Below are 18,737 nucleotides of genomic sequence, written 5' to 3'. Positions count from 1 at the left end.
TGTCACCTCCACAACTCAGTTCTTAAACCTTCCTGCCCCTCTCTCTGTGCAAGATCTCCCTGCATCTTTTCAGAGTTAATATTGACAAAATCTACCCAGACCCTTTCATCTCGCATCTCAACTAGTGTAACCTCTTCTCGGATTTATCCAATTGTTCTCACCATTTTGTCTCTACTCATTCACTGATCTTATTTAGCTAGTATGCAGTGTTATTCTATTCTTGTTGGAATGGTCCCAGGATGATAGAGAGGCAAGGTGGGCAAGGTAATATCTTTTATTAGATCAACTTCTGTTGGTGAGAGAGAGAAGTTTTGAGCTACACAGAGTTCTTCTTCAGGTGTGGGATGTCTCTCACCAACAGAAGTTGGTCGAATAAAAGATATTACTTCACCCACCTTGTCTCTTTATTTAGATAGTAGGCTTTTGTGACCAGTGTACATCTCCATCTGTGTTTGAGAAGTACAGTATTAGCTTATGACACTATAGACAGGTAAGGTTCTTTTTGGAGCCATTGTAAATGCACTATTAAAATGACACACAGAGCTGAAAAGGTCACCTTTAACAGTAAACCATAGGTTCCCATATTAGTTGGTGCTTTTACACATCACATAGGCTCTGAAGGCAGGAGCTGATAACTTAATATTTCACATCCCTTCTACTTGCCAAAAGAAGGTGCAGCTGCTGTCACTGTAGGGAAAAAGAACAGGAGGATTTGTGGCACCTTAGAGACTAACAAATTTATTGGAGCATAAGTTTTCGTGAGCTACAGCTCACTTCATCGGATACATACAGTGGAAAATATAGTGGGGAGATTTTATATACACAGAGAACATGAAACAATGGGTGTTACCATACAGACTGTAACAAGAGTGATCAGGAAAGGTGAGCTGTTACCAGCAGGAGAGTGTGTGTGTGGGGGGAACCTTTTGTAGTGATAATCAAGGTGGGCTATTTCCAGCACTTTACAAGAACAGTAGGAGGGGAAATAAACAAGGGGAAATAATTTTACTTTGTGTAATGACACATCCACTCCCAGTCTCTATTCAAGCCTAAGTTAATTGTATCCAGTTTGCAAATTAATTCCAATTCAGCAGTATCTCATTGGAGTCTGTTTTTGAAGTTTTTTTGTTGAAGAATTGCCTCTTTTAGATCTGTAATCGAGTGACCAAAGAGATTGTAGTGTTCTCCAACTGGTTTTTGAATGTTATAATTCTTGATGTCTGATTTGTGTCCATTTATTCTTTTACGTAGAGACTGTCCAGTTTGACCAGTGTACATGGTAGAGGGGCATTGCTGGCACATATCACATTGGTAGATGCACAGGTGAACGAGCCTCTGATAGTGTGGCTGATGTGATTAGGCCCTATGATGGTGGATACAATTAACTTAGGCTTGAATAAAGACTGGGAGTGGATGTGTCATTACACAAATCATCAATCTCAATAAGGGCAGAATCATCAATCTCAATACCATAGAGCATATGGAACTTGGAGAAAATGACAGAGAGGAATGGAAGAGAGTGGTTTCCTCCCTGTGTGGCAATATTGGCGCAGGAAGGATGTAATGTAATGTAAATTTGAATGAGCCCCACTGGAGGGAAGAGTAGGAGCTATCTGTGCCAGCTCTATGCCTGTTGAGGACTCCATCACACTGGTGGAAGCCTTGAGTGGTTTCTTCTCCCTTTATGCCACATGACTTGCACAGAGATAGTGGAACAGCAGAGCAAATCTGCCTAGAAGTATTCATTGTGGCCCTTGACCTTTCTGAAATGTGTTCAGACTCAAGCTGAGAAGGTGGGATATCATTATCCAGATATGTGCATACTCACTTTTTTGACTTTGACATTTACTAGAAAGAAACTCCATCTATGGCGCATACAGGATTTCCATAAGGAGAATTTATTAGGATAAGGCCTCCATTCTGAAAGATACTGAGCACCTGTAACTGCCTCTGAAATAAGTGGAGTTACATGTGCTCAGAACCTCTTAGGATCAGGCCTTAAGCCAGGAAGTAAAATCTTGGTCTCTTTCAGGGCTGGCCTTATATACTGTAAACTGGTGCATTAAGTAAAAATGCAATTTGGCTCTGATCACTCCAAAATATTTTACATTGGCAGCAGGAGGTATCTCATTATCCGGTTTAAGGTCTCTCAAGATTTTTTTTTTTTTAAATAAAGAGGTACAAAGCCTTAGGAATGAATCTTATCTCCATCTCATTTTCTGAGTTCTCCTTTTAATCCATCTTGTCCTGAAACTGCTTTGTACTCTTCCAATTGTTTTCTGATGACCTCTACTTTCCTGGAGCGTTGCAAGCTTGGTAGTTCCAATACTAGAGTTGAGCAAATAATCCACAGCAGATAATTGTATCTGATATGAACGTCATAACTAAGCAGCACTGAACTACTCATAGCCTTTTTTAAAAGAAATATATTTTAAAAAATACTATATCAGTAGTATCAATGATGATTGAAAGAACAGAAGCATATACAAAGGAAACAATATGATTCAAATGCTCTTAATATAACTGTCAAGTATAAGTCATCTAAACTTCTCAGATAAAGAGCATCATTAAAAAAGAACTAAGATAAAATCCACACTGCACTAGCATATAATTTTTCATTGGTAAATAAGAACAGTACTGCCACATATTGACAACATTCCAGCTGGCCTCTCTCTCACTCTCTCTCTCTCTCTTTGTTTTTAAACAAAAATGTCTGAAAACAGTTTACAGTTTTCTTGAATCTATTTTTTTTATTACAAATCTCTTTATTTTCCAGATGACTTTTGTGAATAATTCTTGGTTGGGTAGCTTGATTATGAATAGTTTATTCAAAGATATTTGATATTCAGAATTTGAGCTGTATTGATTAGCTTTGACTGGACATAGATCAGGGGTGGGCAAACTTTTTGGCCTGAGGGCCACATCAAGTTTCCAAAATTGTATGGTGCAAGCTTTTTGAGAATGTGGTGGTGAGGCAATTCTGGAAACATTTGAGCTCCTTAGATCTCTTTGAACTTTCAATCATACTTTTAGCCTGAGTATGGTATGGAGACTTCACTGGGTTTGTTGGTTGAAGATCAAGGTCGAAAATAAGGTTTCCGTGGTGATTCCTGTATATGTTAGTGGCCTTTGATACTAATGATCAAAAGGTTTGACTTAACTATGGAGGGGTTTATACTTGAGCAGTTCTTGTTCTTGCTTTCAGAGAGATCTTAGAGGGTGACACAGGGTAATTGCTCATCCATCTTGCATGTGCTTTCTTGGGTAATTTTGTACAGTTCTAGTCAGTCAATCCTTCCTGTCCAGCAAGTGTGGCAGACTGCTGGGGGGATGCTGAGGTGATTTAGGCTGTAGTACTAGTATGCTTCCCTTTTGAATTGAAACCAGGTGAGTTCCATGTCTTTATTTTCTCAGTATCAGGTTGAGAGTCTGTCGGCTGAGGCTCTTTCCAAAGAGGATAGAGGAAATAATTCCTGGTGGGGGAATTATTCATAGAGTTTGTTAGAGAAGACCATGATTACCCAATGGCTGAGGGGTTCTCCCACCCTTTGTCAATGAGGAAGGTGCACAATTTAAAGAGTCTGGAGTTCCAGCTGACTGTGGTGGCCAACTTGCTTTTTTAAATGTGTTTTTGTTGCAACAGATGTTACTTTTTCTTTCTGATACAATTCTTGTAAAAGTGATCCTGTCCCCTTTTATGTTCCCCAGGCAAGGTTACTGTAATGCATTTTACATGGGCCTTTGGTATCTTTGAAGAGTCTTCAGAAGGTTCAACTTGTGGAGGGGCGTGGCTGCTTTCTTTCTTCAGTGTTAGCCCAATGAGCTAAAGATTGCCTAGATTCCCCATTTTACAGTTCAGCATGGATCTTTAAAGCCCTATATGGTTTGATTCCTAAATACTTGAAACAAAGCTATTTTCTCCTGTGCTTCCTGTGCACAGCTGAACTGATGAGCTGTTGATAATTGTGCCTACATTTGAATGTCTGATAACAGGAGGCAGTTTATTTTCAGTGGATGACCTTTGCCTTTGGAATTCACTTTCCCCTCATGGTATGGCAAAGCTCAAGTCTGTTGAACTTCAGATCAACATGGACAGTCCACTCTTTACTCAGACTTCTGTCTGAGGAAACAGATGATGGAGCATGTTATTTGGATAGATTGATTTTAAAATGTCTTTACTTGGCATGGATTGGCTAAATGTGTATTTTTAAAAGAATTTCTATGCAAGTACCTAGGGCAAGTCAAAAAGTCAAAAATGCATGCTGGACCCAATTCTTGGGACCAGCTAAGCTGTGCTAAGTGCAAGATCCAAGAGGGGCAATGGTGGGCTTACATCACCTTTGTGGATCTTGGATTCTGAAGCCATCTGAGGGTTGGTTCGGCCCCCAGTTTGACTCAAAGTAATCTTGATCTATGATTAGCAAGTTTTTAAGCATATAAACACTTAGTAAAGCAAATTTTAAGTTTGCTTTTGGTGAACACTTGCAGCAAGAAAGCAGTCCAGGAAGAGAAATAATACTATAATCAACCAATAGCTCAAATCTAAAGAAGACTAGTCTTAGAATTTTAAACATCATATTAAAAGTCATTGAATAACAAATTAAAATAAACTGATCTGTTGTGGACACTTGAAAAAGCAACAAAATGTACCCAAGAAACTATTAATGACTGTGAGAATGTACTATTGCCTGGGTATTAAGAAAGGGAACAAAACATAATAGGCACTTACCAGCAGGAAGAGAGAAAGCTACAGTTACAAAATGGTTACTATAGCACTGCAGCTGCTTGGCTCAGCCAAATTTAAAGGGCCAGCCACAGAAAGAATGCTGGGAAAAAATTCCAATAAGAGAGCAGCCATGGCCAATGAAGATTTCATGTAGGACTAGGAAGTCACCAAAGTGATATGGACTGCTTTAGTTTTGTAGCTGTTGCATAACACTTATAAATTATTCACTCAGCTCTATTAACCACTCAGCACGTAGTTGAATTAGAGGGCGGCTAGTAGTGTTATCTGCATTATTTGATTTACAGACTTATAAAGTCTGGTGTCTTTATTTATATAGAGCAGTTCTTAATTCTATTTTTATAGAGTTCTGGTTTCATAAGCCTTCTTCTATCATAGCACAACCACAGTGGAAGTTAGCCACTGAACTTATTTTCTTTTCTTTTTGTTTTTAAAACACCAAGACAGAAATATCACTTTATTCCATGTATAAATGTATTGTGGGTGTTAAAAATCATTTTATTAATATAGTCTGACCATTTTGATTTTATGCCTTAATCAAGTGTCAAAGGGAAGGAAAGGTGGTGGTTTGGGTTTTTTATTTGTTGTTTATTTTAACAACATAACACAAATAATACTTCTGTGTGCTACAGGTCCTCTCAGCTAAACCCTGAGTATTCACAGATAAACACCCATTCTGAAGAATAAGGCTCTATCTGTGCTATAAAGGACAGCTTTATTTTTGTAACCAGATTGTCACACTCTCATCTGACCTGGTTACAACAAACATAGCTGAGTTAGTTTTTCACAACACAACTATGTCAAGTGCATTTGTGTATCAACACCTATAATGCTGCCTGTTTCTGTCAGTGCATTTTTGGAAAATGCAAGCAGTTATTTCACATTGCCTCAACAGAGAACTGAAGTCCTAGAGGACATGCACACAGACCAGCACCAGTAACACGTGAGGAATGAACTCTTGAAGGTTGCTCAGAGAACTAGGGGAAAGGACTGGCTAACTGGTCTATTCAGGGCTGGTTAATGAGTCCCACCTACATAATAAAATAACATTGTTAGGATTGGGTTACAGGAAAAAAGTTATGTGCCAGCCTAAGCAACTAACAAGACCATGATTAGCTGAAATGGGTAGTTACTGTGCATTAACTGTGTGTGTGACTATAAATCATGTTGAGAAGCAATTATATCACTAACTAGTTACAATGTTGATTAAACATTATAGTGTAGATGAGACTGAATTCAGCTAGTGCTGAGCCACATGCCTTGCACTGTTCTATGGACCTACTGCAATCCCCCCACCATACTAGCTAGTTCAGGGTACCTGTCTCATGGACATGGCCAGGTCTGTTTAGTGATTTAAGAAATAGCTATGAATTTTCTGATTACAGGTATTTTTATTTGATCATCATAACATAATCATGGTCAGCAAACCTCCATCATGGTTAATGCCTGCAGTGACAAACTGAGATGGTCCCGATATGTGGGGGCAAATTTTCAGCCAACCTGATACTGTCCCCAATGTTGTATGCCTATTTTTGAAACATGTAAAAACATGTAAATGTTAGTTCATCCACCATTTCAGCCATGCAGAGAAAACAAACATGCCTCTATTTTTGTGGGCACAGTCAGTTGCATGTTCAAAAATACATGTTTAGAATTTGAGACCATTTCTGAACATTTGTCCTTCAGTGTTTCTCTGTTGGCTAATATGATCCTTAACAATTTGGCTGGCTCTAGTCACAGCAAGACCATCTCTAGAAATGGCTTCTCTCTCTTCTTCCTCAGTCTTTGCTATTTGCATGTGAGCCAGGAGTCAAGGGGAAAATAATCCATGGGATGGAATGGGTTTGAGGTCCTGGAGAAATAGGGGCAGGATTGAGCAGTAATGTTTGTAGGACTGGACTGTATACTGTTAAATATATTTTGAGAGTTTTAATAATATGAATAATCTATGTCCACTTGGGATATGGGACTGCAGAGAGATTTGAGTATCTGATGAGCCACTGAAAATAATTATGTGATTGATCTTTACGACTTGAAGTGATGTCTTGGAAGACTATTCCTTTCTGAAATCATGCCATTAATTCTGTAGGCTGTGATTTAAAAAATTATTCTCTGGTGGGAAATGTTTAAAGTCTAAAGAAAATGGAAAATGATGGCCCAGATTAATAGACAGCACTTTCCCACCCTACTTCACCAACGCTCTTCAGCCTTAAATAAAAATGACAATTGAGAAAGCTGAGTTCTTTCACTGTATTTTTTTTTATTTCAGGGGCTAAATTCTGCTTTCAATTACATTAGTGTAAATTTGGAGTAACTCAAATAACTAATTGGGGATATTCCAGATGTACACCAGAGTAAACGAGAGCAGAATCTGGTCCTCTCATATCATAGGCTATGTAACTCTACCCTAGACTGAGTTTCCAGAGACCAGTTGGAATGAGAAGGAATTTCAGACTCTTTGCTCATTGAGTCCAGGTTTCCCCACTGGAGTCATCTTAACTTTATGACAGCTGAAATTTGGACTTCTTAGTCACTGTTCTTTGACTCTGGAAAGATTATTTGATAACGTGAATTTTGAGTATGGATTATAAAGTATAGGCCAAATTTTGCTCTTGGGTATCCTGAAGTAAATGCAGAGTAACTCTGTTAAGGGCAATGGATTTACTCTGGATTTTCACTGGTGTTACGGACAGCAACATTTGGTCCTATATTATTCAATATAGGACAACTCATCCCACGAGTTAGGATCTTCCTTGTTCCTGAATGTGGTGTTAGTACTGATTTGAATCTGAAGTTATCTGGTCTAAAGAGAGTTACTGAATATGCCATACTATCAGGAAATATACAGTTTAAAATAAACTTATCTCTGACTTTATTCTTACAAAAATGTGTTAATTACCATTTTATCATGCTGTTACTGGTGCAAGTGGGTAGTGTCAACCTTTACAGTGTTTATGGAAGGCCAATTATTTAGCAATAACACAGCATATTTCACAGCAACTACAATGCAATTTCTGATTTCTGATAGGTTACATAGTAGAGTTGATGATGTTGTATAGAGTGATGGAATTTGCCATTGTGTCAGTGACCTTGTTGAAATCTGCCACTACATTGTTCAGCATTATTGTTCCTAGAGGGTTTAGGAGAAATTGATTAGCAAACATAGTGGATATGTGCACATTCCTACTGAGTCTGCTCCTGCTCCCATTAAAATCTGTGACAAAACTTTAATTCTTCTGAGAACAGGTTCACGTCTTTAAGCTGAGACAATGGGCCAAATTGTGCTCTCACTGACCCTGTTGTCAATCTGGAGAAGCCCTTTAGAAGTCAGTGGTGTTACTGCTATGTACACCAAAGTAACAGAGTATAATTTGGACCAAGGATTCTAATCAGATTAAAACGAAGTGATAAGATTCCTCCATACTGCTTCATTGTTGCACTTCAGTCTGTACGTGGTGAGATCATTATCTGCTGAAGGTAGAGGGGAATTCATTCTCTGGGCCATATCCTCAGCTGGTGTAAATTCATGTAGCTCCACTGAAGTTTAGAGAGCTGTGCTGAATTACACCAGTTGAGGATCTGATCCCTTGTATTTGTCTCTTGAGTTTTCCCACACACCTAACATGATTATCACTCTAACCTTCACCTCAACACACACTCCGTAAGATGGAGGGCCAGGTTCCATCTTCTGTTTCTGTCTATAAATTGTTGATCAATTTTATCTTCTTACTGTTAACAGCAAAAAACCATTCACATGTAAACTGACCCGAAACAAGGTACACACTTCCATTTCAGACTTTCAGAGCCACCTGAAAGTAATTTTTAAACACTTCTGTCATGTCTAAATTCAAACCCAAGTCCTATAGATGAAATGCCAACTGTACTGGAAGCTTATTTTCTCTGATTCTGTATTAATTACTTCAGAAGAGTCTCAGTTCAGTTCATCACTGATCACTGAAGCAAGAATGTATTCCACAAACTGGGGTGCTCTGAAGCATTCTTTAGGTAATATGTAAGAGTTGATTCATCTTTTTAAGGTCCACCTCTCAGATATGAGAGAGGTCTTCCCAGCTTCCACAGAAGTTCTTTGGTTTCCCCTCCATACATGCACATACACAAAGAATAGGGACTCTTCTGCGAAAAAACAAGATCCAATGCATTGGTACTGGGGGATGTCAAAGGCTTTAATTTTAAATGTGCTGCACACCCAAAAGCTCCTCTACTTGATTGTACACATCCCCTGCTCTCTTGTAGAAAGCAACCCCATCCTTCCTTGTATTTGGGCCCATCCTGTGATAGTGTCCTCCATCCAAGGGCAGAGATCAATCCCTTTTGGGTGACAGTTTCCCAACCAAATCAGTCAGTAGTGAGCCATGTTAATGGCATGAAGCATTGTCTCCTGCAGAAAGCTGAAAGTATCCCTTCTATTACCAGATATATGCACTACTAAAGAAAAGTCAATACACCTACACAAACAGAAGATTTTATCTATCACTTGGATATAAAATACTTAAATTCATAAGGTTAAAAAAACTTCCTTAAACAACAAAATACAAACTAGTTTTTACTTCTTGTTAACACATATAAGTATTCACATTGGCAGGGGTTTCTAACTGACCTACTGCTATAACCTTTACAGTGAAATTGATTTTTGTCTGTCACCCTAAGGGTGTGACCCACAATGGCGCGAATTATGGAGTCAATGTTAAGAACAGATTGTGGTGACAGGAGTGTCAGTGACAGCATATTAATGAATACTGAGTGAAAAGCATTGAATTTTTCACAAATCTTGCAGAGGCAAAACGTAATAAAGATAGGTCAGTAGCCCTTAGAATTAGTACTGCGAAAGCACATATTAAACAGTTTGTACAAAGCAATGGCCACAAACAGAAGAATTCTATTACCAGAAACAAAACTGGCATGTATTTCCCTGCAGGTATTCAGAGCTGTAGTTTCCTGGGCTATCTTTCCATGTTTGAATAACTTATTAAAATGTAGATACACACGTATCTAAAAACTCATGGTTCAGAACTGCAGATGGGAACCGTGCACAAGTACAGATTAATATAATAAAACCTCTCCACGCCTTCACATGCATGAACACACAATGAGATAATGCGCCCCAGCTCCACAGAGCTGCTCCTCACAGCCAGGCATGCTTAGGATTTAGCAAGATGTGCCATTTATAGGGAGAAGCTATCCTAAGAATCCAACAGCTAGGTGCCTTTTCTAATTAATGTTATGCTATCTGCATCCCTCTAGGATGAAGTGGTCTTGTGCAGGGGAATGTGAGGGGATGGAGGGAGGAAGGATGGCTTCCAGCAGGGACAATCTGGCTAATTACCTTTCTGAAATATTAGCTGAGCACAATGGACCTTAGTATGGATCAGGTATTGGATATTTGTGGATTAGAATCCAGAATAGTAAAGGAGATGATGACTTTATTCTGTGAAAAAGAGAGCAGGCTGAACCAGCAGCTGACACAAGGCCAGTATCCCTTGGGAAGGTCATTTTCACTGTGTCAGCAGCCTTCCCCCCCCCACTTACTAATTTTTTCTCTACACAGTAAAACATTTCTCCCTCACAGTGACATTCAGCTGTGCCTTCAGACAGCAAAACCTTCCTCTATTGTTTCAAAATCACAGCTTTCCCTCCTCCCTTCTACAAATTCCTTCCTATTCAGAAAACAGAGGAGAGAGTTATGCTAATCCTTAATCTGATTTAAGAGAGCCAGAGAGAAATGCCGAGCATTTCACTTACCTCCTCACGGCCAGGCAAGCACCTACCTCCACCTCTTCAATTCATCAGTGTCAACGTTCCCATCCACGAGAAGAGCTTCCCTGTCTCTCCTGTGGCCCTTTTTCACATCAGTGTCTAGGATTCACAGGGAGAAGCTGGACAGCAGCTGCAGAGGCATTAGACCAAAAGCCCATGTGAGGCAGAAAATTTGCTTTTTTCCATTTTCTTCCTTTTAAAAAAATAAAAACGAAGCACTTGTCTGTGTCCTGTGGTCCCCTGGTGTGAGACAGGGAGGTGTTTAATGATCACACAGAGAAGACAGCGCAGGGGGAGCTTTTGGTTGGCTGTAGTGGGAGGAGTCAGGTAGAGAGCTTGTTTCCAAGTCAACAGAAGGTGGGGGTACAGCTATCGTTACACTGAAAGGAGGACCACACTGTAGAGCACAGCTGTCTGAGTCTGAGGTGCTGGCTAACTTGCAGAGGCATTGTACTTCGGGATTGGCTAGTTTGGAAACAGAGCCTGGATTGTCACACGCGTTCTCCAATGAAATAGCAGGGAATGTGCTGCTGCTTAGGGAGGGGAAAGGCAGTGCTGGAACCGTGCTCACTGCAGTGCTTCGCTTTCTCTTGCTCTTTCCCTGTCAGCTAGGTGGGTCTCCTTGTATAAGGAGCTATGTTGCTAAATAGTTTTCTTGCCTTCGCTGCTATATTACACACACATTATATAACACACATGCACATATACACACTGTACTGCATACTCTACCTATACACACACACACACATTCATTTTACTCTTCCATTTTTCCTGCAGTTGTACAGATTTCCCTCATGTCTGTCCCAGTCTAGATGAGTGTTGATTATTTTTTAAAAATAATTGCACTGTTTATTTCTTTCTAAGGCAGTGATGCTGTTGTACTAGCCACCATCTACATACATTTTAGAACAACAGTTCTCTTGAGGGAGAACATAAGTGTATGAGGGCATAGATTTATTTTTGTGTTTCTGTTGCAGTTTTTCCTTCTCGCTCACTCTCTACTTAGCACATATTTTCTTCTCTTTGTTTTTCCTTTTTCCTTTGACATTTTCTCATTCTTTGTCCCTTTCACAGCTATAGATTTGGGTGACCATTGCACTATTTTGCACAGTGTCCAATATCAACATCTTACAAGCTTCAATTTACCTGTGAAATAAAGCATTCCATTACTGTGTTAATGCCTTCATTAGCTTACTTATTATTTTCCTTGTTTGTTGATGAGATTTTCCTTTTAATTCTTTCAAGCTAATCAGAAACTTCTCAAACTGTATATGAGTAGCCTCTAAAAATGTGTGATCCTCCTGTCCTGATTGACTAAGGCCATTTCTTAGCCATATTTCATCACGTGGGCATCTCCACTGGAGGTAGCAATGGTGGAAGCTGCAGTGGAGATTGGCCTTGAGTGTTTTTGGGTTTTTTTTACCAACAAGTAGGGCTAGACTACAAGGTGGTAAAAGCACCCCTGAGTCCTGTCTACATTACCAATCCTCCAATTTGTCTACAGAGGGACCTAGACAAATTGGAGGATTGGGCCAAAAGAAATCTGATGAGGTTCAATAAGGATAAGTGCAGGGTCCTGCACTTAGGACGGAAGAACCCAATGCACAGCTACAGACTAGGGACCAAATGGCTAGGCAGCAGTTCTGCGGAAAAGGACCTAGGGGTGACAGTGGACGAGAAGCTGGATATGAGTCAGCAGTGTGCCCTTGTTGCCAAGAAGGCCAATGGCATTTTGGGATGTATAAGTAGGGGCATAGCGAGCAGATCGAGGGACGTGATCGTCCCCCTCTATTCGACATTGGTGAGGCCTCATCTGGAGTACTGTGTCCAGTTTTGGGCCCCACACTACAAGAAGGATGTGGATAAATTGGAGAGAGTCCAGCGAAGGGCAACAAGAATGATTAGGGGTCTGGAACACATGAGTTATGAGGAGAGGCTGAGGGAACTGGGATTGTTTAGTCTGCGGAAGAGAAGAATGAGGGGGGATTTGATAGCTGCTTTCAACTATCTGAGAGGTAGTTCCAGAGAGGATGGTTCTAGACTATTCTCAGTGGTGGAAGAGGACAGGACAAGGAGTAATGGTCTCAAGTTGCAGTGGGGGAAGTTTAGGTTGGATATTAGGAAAAACTTTTTCACTAGGAGGGTGGTGAATCACTGGAATGCGTTGCCTAGGGAGGTGGTGGAATCTCCTTCCTTAGAAGTTTTTAAGGTCAGGCTTGACAAAGCCCTGGCTGGGATGATTTAATTGGGTATGGGTCCTGCTTTTGAGCAGGGGGTTGGACTAGATGACCTCCTGAGGTCCCTTCCAACCCTGATATTCTATGATTCTACCACTTCCACTGTTGTTATTGCTGGTTGAGCTGCAGCACTGATTGAGTTTTCAAGTACAGATACAGCCTAAAAGCGTGCTCTCACATCCAACACATAAATAAAAGCCCAGCATTGAATCTCAGAGTAAAAGGAAGATTTCCCCCCAAGCTTTAGGCATTTTCTTCTTAGGCACTGTCTACATTAGAAAAGGTTTGCCAGTACAGCTATACCAGCAAACTCTTTTCGTGTAGCTGCAACTTATACTAGCAAAAACGTGCTTTTGCCAATAGAGCTTATACCAATTCACCACACAGAATAAGTTCTATTGTCAAAATCACCTTTTCCCCTGTATAATTGCATTTACATTACAGCTTTTACTGGCACAAAAATGTAAAATATATTCAAGCCCCAACCAACATTATTATACCAGCAAAAGTTTTAAGTGTAGACCCACTAAATGTTCTGGGAGACTGTTGCTAGAAATTCTAAATATGCAAATACATTCCAAGGTGCATATGCATTAAGAGACAATGACCAGTTTTGAAATCCTACTAGAAATAATGTTTTGCTTTTAATTTTCAGTGTGCCTTTTCCTTCCCATTGCACATGAGACCATCTCAACTACACTGCTAAAGGAATGCAGTCACAGAATAGTTTCCATATATGTGAAAGGACAGTATGTGGATAAAAGAATCATAACAAGTTTTGCAGGTTAATCTGCTGTTCCATAAAGAACAAGTACTGTAGTTACAAAAGAAGCTGACATTACATTCTACTGTACCTTCAGAATAGTACTTTACATTTGAAAAACAGCACCAATACATGGATAATGAATTTTAGAAGTGAAGCTGTTCTGAGAATGAGGCAAATCAGTGGTGTGGCAACTCTCTTTGGTGACACAATTTTTAGTTTTGTTGTGGCAGTTCAACACTATGGAGACAATTCAAATCTTCTTGATCAACGGCACAGACAAAACCCATGTTTCCATACAAACTCATACAGGCAAAAAGGGTTTCAGTATCCCTATACTGAACACAAGCATATCTTTCCCTCCATTTCATCTCCACATCCTCCTGCAGACAAGAAGTCTCCACATCTTACTGCAAACAGCAAGTCTTCAGTATGGCATTTCTTTTTTGAATTGATTGTAACATTGGCACTCCAACTCCCACAATAATTGTAAGGAAAATATATGGCAGACGAGCCTGTGAGGCTGGCAAATGACTCTTATAGGAGATTAAATGCCAAAGTAAATCTGGGGTGTTTGATAACCAGAAAAGCCATTTATTGTTAATAGATTTCAATGCTGTAACTGTTGTTCTGATTATATGCCCAAATAACCCCATCCCCACAAAATCCACAGCACATGTTGAAAAAGAATATGTATAGCTTTCATGTCTTGAGATTGTTGGACAATTCTATGGTGCTGTCATCTTCTTAGGAATTCCATAAATGTCACTTTGTGAGGTGAGTCTTGATGAATAATTTTTTGAGAGAGTAGTTTGGTTAGGGTGATGTGTCTGGACCCTTTCTTCCCCTAATGCCTCTCTGTAGGGCAGACCAGGATTTTACCCATATTTTCAATAAGAATTTTTATGTCAATCTGAAGGAGATAATGTTTACCTAGCAAGATGTCATGAAATCCTTTTCTTGTAAAATACCCAATATACAGTATAGCTGGATCCATGGTTGCCCAAGTATTTGTTCATCTTTACATTGCCAATCACTCACTAAAGCTGAATCCTTGCTTGTTTACTGGCATTTTGGGGAGGGGTAGGTTTGTTTCTCAGACCAATCAAAACTCTTAAAGTTATACAGAATTCATACATGTTTAGTTTCAGTGTAAATTCTCATAAAAATAGGAATATGTTAGAAGAAGCTGCAAAATCCAGTAGGGTTTCTTTCTAATTTATTTCACTGAGGTTTATTATATGTGAATAACAATATCACAACATACACACATAGTTTTTGTAGAAAAAAGCAATTCAAAGACCAGAGGTATCCCTCAATTTCCCTTCTTTGTACTGCAAAATTTAATTATAATGGTTTCATTTCATTCAACTTTCTATCTAGCACCCTCTTTTTAAGGAGTAATTTTAGATTGGGGTTAATTATACATAGAAAGACCTGTGATTCACTTTTTAGCACATGAAGAATTTAACAGAATATTTAGAGAAGATTACAAGTAGCTGTATTCTTATTTTTAATTTTTCTCATGTGGAGTTATTTGAAATAGCATCAGATACAGATGACTGGATTCTGATATTTATAACTTTCAGCGATACAGCTTCTTTGATACCAATGGCTTCAAGAAGAGGAAAGAAATAATGAATGCACTTTCCTGAAGGTGAACTTGTGGCACCTTAGAGGCTAACACATTTTTTTGAGCATAAGCTTTCGTGAGCTACAGCTCACTTCATCAGATGCATTCAGTGGAAAATACAGTGGGGAGATTTATATACACAGAGAACATGAAACAATGGGTGTTACCATACACACTGTAACAAGAGTGATCAGGTAAGGTGAGCTATTGCCAGCAGGAGAGCGGGGTGGGGGGGATCTTTTGTAGTGATAATCAAGGTGGGCCATTTCCAGCACTTTACAAGAACAGTAGGAGGGGAAATAAACAAGGGGAAATAGTTTTACTTTGTGTAATGACACAGCCACTCCCAGTCTTTATTCAAACCTAATTTGAAATTCTAAGTTAGTTGTATCCAGTTTGCAAATTAATTCCAATTCAGCAGTCTCTCGTTGAAGTCTGTTTTTGAAGTTTTTTTGTTGAAGAATTGCCACTTTTAGATCTGTAATTGAGTGACCAAAGAGATTGAAGTGTTCTCCGACTGGTTTTTGAATGTTATAATTCTTGATGTCTGATTTGTGTCCATTTATTCTTTTACGTAGAGACTGTCCAGTCTGGTCAATGTACATGGCAGGGGGGCATTGCTGGCACATCATGGCATATATCACATTGGTAGATGTGCAGGTGAATGAGCCTCTGATAGTGTGGCTGATGTGATTAGGCCCTATGATGGTGTCCCCTGAATAGATATGTGGACACAGTTGGCAACGGGCTTAGTTGCAAGGATAGGTTCCTGGGTTAGTGTTTTTGTTGTGTGGTGTGTGGTTGCTGGTGAGTATTTGCTTCAGGTTGGGGGGCTGTCTGTAAGCAAGGACTGGCCTGTTTCTCAAGATCTATGAGAGTGATGGGTCGTCCTTCAGGCTAGGTTGTAGATCCTTGATGATGCGTTGGAGAGGTTTTAGTTGGGGGCTGAAGGTGACGGCTAGTGGCGTTCTGTTATTTTCTTTGTTGGGCCTGTCCTGTAGTAGGTAACTTCTGGGTACTCTTCTGGCTCTGTCAATCTGTTTCTTCACTTCAGCAGTTGTAAGAACGCTTGACAGAGATCTTGTAGGTGTTTGTCTCTGTCTGAGGGGTTGGAGCAAATGTGGTTGTATCGTAAAGCTTGGCTGTAGACAATGGATCCTGTGGTGAAGTCTGGATGAAAGCTGGAGGCATGTAGGTAAGTATAGAGGTCAGTAGGTTTTCGGTATAGGGTGGTGTTTATGTGACCATTGCTTATTAGCACCGTAATGTCCAGGAAGTGGATCTCTTGTGTGGACTGGTCCAGGCTGAGGTTGATGGTGGGATGGAAATTGTTGAAATCATGGTGGAATTCCTCAAGGGCTTCTTTTCCATGGGTCCAGATGATGAAGATGTCTTTAATGTAGCACAAGTAGAGTAGGGGCGTTAGAACAACTCTTCCTTAGCTCTTGTCCCCTAAGTCAGCCATAAAAATGTTGGCATATTGTGCGGCCATGTGGATACCCATAGCAGTGTCGCTGATTTGGAGGTATACATTGTCCCCAAATGTGAAATAGTTCCTGAAGGTGGTATCAGCTTGGGCTCAAAAAAGTGAGAGCCCAGTGGATCTCAGCACTGTTAGGGTGAAATTCTGGCCCCAGTCAGGCTTTCACATTTAGGCCCTAATCCTGCATCATTAAAGTAAATGGGAGCTTTGCAGAAGATCAAGCCCTTGGGGTATGTCTGCACTATGAGCTGGGGGGTGAGTCCCCTGCTCACGTACACATACTTACACTGCCAATACCCATGCTACTGTGGCTTCACTGCTATTTATACTCACATTAGCTCAAGGAGAGCTAAAGAGAGTATGTGTACAGGAGCAAGGGACCCACACCCCTAGCTCCTAGTGTGGACATAACCCTAGTCTCCCTGTCAGGTTTGATAGTGAAAGACACTTTTGAGGATTTAAACCTCAATGTCTCATTTGATACTGCTAATATTACCAGTAGGCTAAATGGGATGTCCTTTCTATTTTTGTATCTTGAAAGACTAGAAAAATCTAAGAATCAGGTGTCCCATAAACAAAATGTTTTTCAAGAAAGTTATTCCTCTGAACTGAGTGCATCTGCAGATCAGTTCTTACTATGTAGGAGTTTTTCCTTCATATTTTTGTTATAGTCCTATTATATCTGTCACTCCCAGTTATTGGGTCAAATGCAGAATCAGCATTTACCACAGAAGCCACGTCTACAGTAACAAGCACTGAATCCAGCAGCCGGCGGACAGCTGCCTAAGGGCTGGCCTAGAGACCTGGAAGATATGCTAGTTTTAGCTGTGCAGTTAACATTACATAGCAGTTTTCACTTATCATAAACCTTAACTCTTACAGAGTCTCAGAAAAAATAACCGAACAGGGATTGTATAAAATAAGACAAAAGTATAATTCCTTGTAAAGCATCCAGCCTTCAAAATTACAGCACCATTAGGGAGCTACTGCTTTATGGAAATATTTTGGAAAACAATGTAAAAAAATAAATAAATCTTGTTTGTTGGGTTGTACTGAACGGCTGTAGTTTTCTCTTAGTTTTGTCTTCATGCATTTGTCCTTATTAGTAAAAAACAGTCTGTCACAAGATAGCAATAATTGATCATCATGAAAAACTGTAAAATGTATTTTTGGTTTTCAAACAAATCAGAGGTTTTATATTTAAAAAGTACACAAAGTGACCCTGAATCTTCAGCTGTTGCAAGTACACACACAAACAGAACAACACCCAAACTAGACCTAGCTCGTGTTTCTGAGAAATAAATACACGATCAGAAAAGTGAGTATTTGACAAACTGTCATTTATGACCAATAAGAAAATAAAGTATATCTCCCATTAGTTCCTGAGAGACAAAGCAGAAACAGTAGTAAACTTAACTCTCAAAAGAATGCTTTTTTTTTTTTCAAATAAGCAATCACAGAAAAAGTAATACATCAGATTTCACAAAGTTCAGTTCTATTTGTATTATTTTCAGGTGTTAGTGCCATAGGCAGGAAGCAATTATAGAATACAGCCATCATATGAGTAGCCAGCACTAGGATATTCCCAACCAGTATCTGAGCCATTAGAATAGGAGTTCAGTAATGAAGAAAGAAAACTGAAATATTCAGCCATTGGATTTCTCTTCATTGTGCTGTGGACAGAAGTCATGGCTTAGCTCTTGTGCTGTACGAGCAGGCTGACTTCAGACTCTAGAAGATGTAAGATTTTTGTCTTTAGTTCATTTTCAGTTGTGCAGGAAACAGCATGCCATCAATATCTTCGGCTTTGTATTTCAGGGTTCAGATTGGGAAGAGGGTTTTTGCCCCTAACAAGGATATCTTTGTTTGGTTCTAATAACCTTACAGGTGGGCTGCAAAATAGAGCTCTCTCTTATAGACTTCTGACTAGACCTTTGGAACATGAACATAAAATGCCCCTCTATTTGGCATTGGTGAGGCCTCATCTGGAGTACTGTGTTCAGTTTTGGAGCCCATGCTACAAGACGGATGTGGAAAAATTGGAAAGAGTCCAGCAGAGGGCAACAAAAATTATTAGGGGCCTGGAGCACATAATTTATGAG

The 18,737-nt window shown here is 39.7% G+C and overlaps 2 protein-coding genes across 3 annotated transcripts in view; one reads left to right on the top strand and one right to left on the bottom strand.

The window, feature by feature from the left end:
• GNAZ (G protein subunit alpha z) overlaps positions 1 to 10,913 on the bottom strand; it is a 146,658-nt gene extending 135,745 nt beyond the window's left edge. Inside the window, exon 1 of one of the 2 annotated variants that reach the window (XM_073312842.2) lies at positions 10,505 to 10,913. The gene's annotated coding sequence lies outside the window, so the exon portion shown is untranslated. The remainder of the gene's footprint in view (positions 1 to 10,504) is intronic. The other variant, XM_073312843.2, reaches the window with a different exon arrangement.
• RSPH14 (radial spoke head 14 homolog) overlaps positions 1 to 18,737 on the top strand; it is a 211,804-nt gene that overhangs the window by 167,372 nt on the left and 25,695 nt on the right. The window lies entirely within an intron of this gene.

The sequence above is a fragment of the Lepidochelys kempii genome, chromosome 15 (genome assembly GCF_965140285.1).
Source record: "Lepidochelys kempii isolate rLepKem1 chromosome 15, rLepKem1.hap1, whole genome shotgun sequence".
NCBI classification, from domain to species: domain Eukaryota; kingdom Metazoa; phylum Chordata; order Testudines; family Cheloniidae; genus Lepidochelys; species Lepidochelys kempii.
This window is presented reverse-complemented; position numbering and strand designations above follow the sequence as displayed.